This window comes from Nanorana parkeri, unplaced genomic scaffold (genome assembly GCF_000935625.1).
Source record: "Nanorana parkeri isolate BGI_ZX_2015 unplaced genomic scaffold, ASM93562v1 scaffold614, whole genome shotgun sequence".
In the NCBI taxonomy this organism is placed as follows: domain Eukaryota; kingdom Metazoa; phylum Chordata; class Amphibia; order Anura; family Dicroglossidae; genus Nanorana; species Nanorana parkeri.
In genome coordinates this window covers 305,128-311,825 of record NW_017306882.1, presented here as the reverse complement: position 1 = coordinate 311,825, position 6,698 = coordinate 305,128, and the positions used below count along the sequence as shown (strand labels likewise).

Sequence of the window (6,698 nt, the reverse complement as noted above, 5' to 3'; positions counted from 1 at the left end):
GGAGGTACAGTACAAATTAGGACTTTGTATATTCACTTTTGGAGCCTAGGGCCAATGGTAACTTTTTGTAGATACCATTTTGTGGCTCTATTTCAAGGTCCTGGCTGCATTATCTGGAACCAAAGTTAATTGAATCCCCATTAATGTGTCCACTTGTGCAATAGTGTGGGCCCTGCAACTGTTTATAAACATCAGCTTCCTATAAAAAAAACTTGTTTGATTGTTATGACTAATTGACAATACTGTAGGCCTAAATATAATCTTTATGTTAATAGTTTAAATAATATTTTAATGTTAACATTGACCTCAGAAATTAATCTATAGGGGGCGTGGCCTGGAGACTCATGTGAGCGGACGTGTCTGAGAGAGCTCCGGCACGAAATCCTGAAAATATCCTGTACATCTTCCGTTCTTACGTGAAGTCGCCACCTAAATCTCGTCTGTCTACTTACCGGACCCCTTGGGACTGTCGGCTACCACTCTGTCACCCTCCGCTTTCTTGGTTGTTTCAGGTGTACTGTATGATGTTAATGATGCTTGATGATGCTATGTAACTGTGTGAGACGCCTCGTGGTAGGAAGGACCCGGAACTCGAGGTTGTGAGGTGAAATCTAGGACGTGTGCAATTCTCTTACCCTTACCTGTTGTTAAGATACCTTTGGGATCTTCCCTTAATGTTATCTGTATCTGTCTACCCTTCCCTCTTGTCTTAGTGTCTTGATTGCTGTTGATATTATGCCCTTATGCGTATAATACTCATGCTGTACTGACTGCGACATGACACTGTGTTATAACTTTCTGTAAAATCTTAATAAAAAATTACTTGATTTAAAAAAAAAAAAAAAAGAAATTAATCTATAGGACTCTTAATCTAGAAGAATTTAATCAAAGCTTGCCTCATAGAATGATATGGGATGTCTATTAAAAATAGCTGCTTATAGAAAGATGGTTTGTAGTAATTCTATATTTGTTGTATCTCCTTTAACCCCCTTCATGACGGGAGACGTACAGTGTACGTCCCGTCACAAAGTGGCTATATGACTGGCCACGTACACTGTACGTGCCGAGTTATATTAGCCTCTGTAATGCTGGTAACTGCTGATTCTCAGCAGTTCCAGTCATTAATTAATGCCTCACTATTGAGACATTCATTAATGAAATAGTTAAGCTTTTTTAAAAGCTTCTTTCTTTCATTAATGAAAGAATGAAGCCTTTACATTCAGATACGGGTTCGCTAAATAGCGATCCCGTATCTGACAGCTGAAGATAGCAGAGAGGTAGCAGTGACTCACCTCTCTGCTATTCGTTTTGACAGCTGGAGAGCCTGGCCCGATGTTAAATGATACATTTCAACCACTAGATACAAAATGTATCTCTTGAGTGAAATGTATCAGTTTTGATCGTCTAGGAACGATCAAAGACCTTTAGTGAGATCTGATTCTGACATGCTGTCAGGATCAGTCTCTAAAGTTATTATTAGCTGTTCCTAAGCTTGGAGCAGCCTGATAATAACTAAAAATTTTAAAAAGTTAATTTATTAAGCAGTCATAGTGATTGCTTGATATAAACTGACAAAAAAAAAAAAAAAATTCTTTTACACTTATTTTTTTTACAAAGTGTAAAAAAAAAAAAAAAAAAATGTACAAAAAATTAGGAAAATAAAACGTTTATATATAAATATATTTGTATACTATAATTATTATTAAAAAAATTCTAAAAATAATAATCAAAACTTGCTGCTGTGGAAGAATCACACAGCAAAAATGTAAAAAGTGTGTCAGTCATTTAGGAACAGAAACTAAAAACTAGCTCAGTCATGAAGGGGTTAAATTACTATTGGGAGCGCATCATGGCCAAGGCATTTAACTAATGCAATCTCCTGTATGGCTTCACATATTCCTCTATGAAGATATCCTTATCCAATAACGTCCATTGATGTGGTGATAGCTGGGGAAATTCCAAAGTGTGAATGCATGTCTTTCATTTAAATAATTAGAACAATACAAGGTCTCATAATATTCTGGACTGCAACACTAATCATTCAACCATCTGAATTTGCGATTTCATGTGTGCATTAACATCATTTCTCTTCTTAACCATGTGAGCTAAGGAATTTACTTGACAAGTAAGGTAGCTTTGCAAAGAACAAATGAATATTGACCTGTTTGAAATAAATGTAAATTCTATTTTTTTTAACCATTTTTCCTACCATGACAGGTTTATTTTTTAATGTAGCATCTTGACATCTTGACTATCCCTAGTCATTTTTTATCATAGCATGTGAACAATTTAAGCCATCAATTCAGATTGTCTTTGTAACTATGTAACATATATTAGTATAGCCATTATGATCGATTATTATGATCGAACCATTATGATGATTATGATAATATTTCCAATTGGTCAGGAGTCCTGCCATTAGGATTGCCATTTTACAATGAGTCTGAATTGGAAGAATAATAATAAGAAATTCTATGATCAAATATCCCTTATTACCATATTAATATGAGATAGTACCACAAATACTGATAGGCTCCCTAATACTATGGCACATTTTATCCTTTTTCTAATTTGACCAGGAACAGGCAAAACTTTGTATAAGACTGTTGTCCTGCCAATTGATAGGCAGTAGTTTCTGTAGAGAGGCATGGTGATATGCTGGGTGAGGTCTGAGGATACTGTCAAGGAGTCTGAAGATTGTGGCTGAAGTGGATTCAAATGGCTGATAGACAAGATAATGATTCAACAGGAAAGAGGTTAAAAAAAGCAAAGGGGAAGCCTCTCGGAAGCAGACCTGATGAGTTGGTGTTGTAATATCAGAGGATGTTCAGTATAAAAAAATGGAGTCATGACACAACTCTGCCTGATTGTCCATGGTACAGGATGGGAAAAGAACAACAGGGGTTGGGAATATGGCAGGGCACCACAGGGACCCAACCAAATACCACACCAACATCAAAATAATGCCAAAACTTCAGTGCAGACTACCAGGTGTTTGTAAACTTTCCCTCATATGGCAATATGAGAACTTTCTAACAATGAAGATGTTCAAATATTTTATAGTAATTGACTCTATGATTGCATAAATGTATTCTATTTTAATATTATTTCCGCAAGCTAAGAAAAAATAAAGGAAACATAAAATATGTCACTTTTAATCTACCATGTATTTGGAATGACATAATTAGTAATAGCAATCGAGAGGTGTTTGCATGGCATAACAGCTCCACAGACAGTGAGATTACACCTGCAAATTAGATGTCTCTGTATGCAGTGGTATCTCACGTAACCATTTCGTTTACAACTCTTTAGATGAAATACCGTGTTATTTAGCAAGCATGCACATTAGTATTCAGTGTGCCTTTTGTATTCTCTATAGTCCCATAGTCAAATTATTTTTAGTATAATGAGAAAATTAACTGTAGTTTTTTATTATTGCAGATTAATTTCTTAACTATAGATGTGATTGACATTAATATTGGCATTGATGTGGTAAGGTCTTACTCCCATTTTGCACCAGTGTAGAATATCAAGCATAATTCAAGCATAATGCATAGCCTATTTAGAAAAGCAGCTGCTGTCAGAAAATCTAAAGATCATTTTATGTTTTAATTGTCCAACTGGATTGAATTATTTTGTTTACAATTTCTAAAAATATAATTCTTTGTTTCTGGCTGAATATTAAAGGGGCACTAAACTCAGAAGTTAAATCTTAAAAATGCATTCAAGTACCTTAACTAGGGATGCACCCATATATCGGTCTCCGAAACTTATCGGCCGAAAATGGCACTTTTGGCATCATGCCAAAAGTGCCATTTTCTGGCCGATACAGCAGGGCATCCGTGTATTCCTTTCTCCCCGCTGGGCGCTGCTCTGTGTCCCAGCGGGGAGGAGAGATACTGTGACTGCCAGCCGAGTGCTGTGGGAGGAGAGCGCTGTGAGTGGCCGGCGTCTCTCCTCCCGCACCGCTCAGCCTCCTGTCACAGTCCGGCACAGCGGTGTGTGGGCAGAGACAGCCAGCGCTGCCACAGGAGGCTGAGCTCTCCTCCCTGCACCACTCGCTCAGCCTCCTGTGACAGCTGTCAACAAGGAAAGCCAATGCAAACACTTAGCGATCTGTGATCGCTGAGTGTTTGTACATATCGTATTTTGCGGTCTATAAGACGCTCCGGGCGATAGGACGCATGGCTTCTGTGACAGAAATTCTATGACAGAAATTCTGTCACAGAAGCTGCAGTTAGTGACTGCTGAGACAGGTGGCGCTGTCTCAGTAATCACACAGAGCAGACGAAGAACGTCGTTCTTCGTCTGCTCAATGGGCTCTATGGTGAGCTCCTATGGGGGATCGTGACGGGTCACAGTCCCGCAGAGGAACGGGGAACCCAGAAAACCTCGGCGGGGGGTGGACACTATCGCCGATGCCGCCGCCGCTCAATTTAATACAAGGGATCTACTTAGATCGCTTGTATTAAACGAACAGCGGCTCCCACTGTACATTCAGCTCTGCTTGTCAGGAGCAGGGCTGAATGTACAAAAAGAAACTACTCGGCCGGTGCCCGAAACTGCCTGTCCCGGCTGTCGGGAAATAGGTATTCGCTCCATAAGACGCAGGCACATTTTCCCCCTCCTTTTGGGGGAAAAAAAGTGCGTCTTGGGGGAAAAAAATACGGTAATTGAGGACAGAGTATGGTTACTATATCCTCAATTATGAATGAATGGGAAGTGATCTACATCACCACCTGTTCATTCATAGTTGTGGTTATAGTAAACACACTGGGGGAATTTATTAAAACTGGAGCAGAAGAATCTGGAGCAGTTGCCCATGGCAACCAATCAGCATCTCCCTTCAGTTTGCTCAGTTGAGATTTGTAAATGAGACAGAGAAGCTGATTGGTTACAGTGCAAATCTGCTCCAGATTTTGTGTGCCTTTTGTATTCTCTATAGTCCCATAGTCAAATTATTTTTAGTATAATGAGAAAATTAACTGTAGTTTTTTATTATTGCAGATTAATTTCTTAACTATAGATGTGATTGACATTAATATTGGCATTGATGTGGTAAGGTCTTACTCCCATTTTGCACCAGTGTAGAATATCAAGCATAATTCAAGCATAATGCATAGCCTATTTAGAAAAGCAGCTGCTGTCAGAAAATCTAAAGATCATTTTATGTTTTAATTGTCCAACTGGATTGAATTATTTTGTTTACAATTTCTAAAAATATAATTCTTTGTTTCTGGCTGAATATTAAAGGGGCACTAAACTCAGAAGTTAAATCTTAAAAATGCATTCAAGTACCTTAACTAGGGATGCACCCATATATCGGTCTCCGAAACTTATCGGCCGAAAATGGCACTTTTGGCATCATGCCAAAAGTGCCATTTTCTGGCCGATACAGCAGGGCATCCGTGTATTCCTTTCTCCCCGCTGGGCGCTGCTCTGTGTCCCAGCGGGGAGGAGAGATACTGTGACTGCCAGCCGAGTGCTGTGGGAGGAGAGCGCTGTGAGTGGCCGGCGTCTCTCCTCCCGCACCGCTCAGCCTCCTGTCACAGTCCGGCACAGCGGTGTGTGGGCAGAGACAGCCAGCGCTGCCACAGGAGGCTGAGCTCTCCTCCCTGCACCACTCGCTCAGCCTCCTGTGACAGCTGTCAACAAGGAAAGCCAATGCAAACACTTAGCGATCTGTGATCGCTGAGTGTTTGTACATATCGTATTTTGCGGTCTATAAGACGCTCCGGGCGATAGGACGCATGGCTTCTGTGACAGAAATTCTATGACAGAAATTCTGTCACAGAAGCTGCAGTTAGTGACTGCTGAGACAGGTGGCGCTGTCTCGGTAATCACACAGAGCAGACGAAGAACGTCGTTCTTCGTCTGCTCAATGGGCTCTATGGTGAGCTCCTATGGGGGATCGTGACGGGTCACAGTCCCGCAGAGGAACGGGGGACCCAGAAAACCTCGGCGGGGGGCGGACACTATCGCCGATGCCGCCGCCGCTCAATTTAATACAAGGGATCTACTTAGATCGCTTGTATTAAACGAACAGCGGCTCCCACTGTACATTCAGCTCTGCTTGTCAGGAGCAGGGCTGAATGTACAAAAAGAAACTACTCGGCCGGTGCCCGAAACTGCCTGTCCCGGCTGTCGGGAAATAGGTATTCGCTCCATAAGACGCAGGCACATTTTCCCCCTCCTTTTGGGGGAAAAAAAGTGCGTCTTGGGGGAAAAAAATACGGTAATTGAGGACAGAGTATGGTTACTATATCCTCAATTATGAATGAATGGGAAGTGATCTACATCACCACCTGTTCATTCATAGTTGTGGTTATAGTAAACACACTGGGGGAATTTATTAAAACTGGAGCAGAAGAATCTGGAGCAGTTGCCCATGGCAACCAATCAGCATCTCCCTTCAGTTTGCTCAGTTGAGATTTGTAAATGAGACAGAGAAGCTGATTGGTTACAGTGCAAATCTGCTCCAGATTTTGTCTACTCCACTTTTGATGAATTCCCCTCACTATGTTCTCATGTTATGAATGAACAGGAGCACTCATAGAGGATTCCTGTTCATTTATAACAGGGGCTGCAGAAAAAGAGATTGTGTTCCCAATCTCTTTTTCTATTTTAAAAGGGAAATATCAGGGGGTTTAGACCCCTAATATTTCCCAGTAGCCCCTAAAAGTAAAGTAAAAAATAAA

The 6,698-nt window shown here is 40.7% G+C and overlaps 1 protein-coding gene across 1 annotated transcript in view; it reads right to left on the bottom strand.

Annotated features, from left to right (window-relative positions):
* Nucleotides 1-251: 251 nt before the first annotated feature.
* The window catches only part of LOC108792214 (bifunctional heparan sulfate N-deacetylase/N-sulfotransferase 3-like), a 223,105-nt gene continuing 216,658 nt past the window's right edge, over nucleotides 252-6,698 (bottom strand). The window contains exon 15 of the mRNA XM_018562936.1: nucleotides 252-267. The gene's annotated coding sequence lies outside the window, so the exon portion shown is untranslated. The remainder of the gene's footprint in view (nucleotides 268-6,698) is intronic.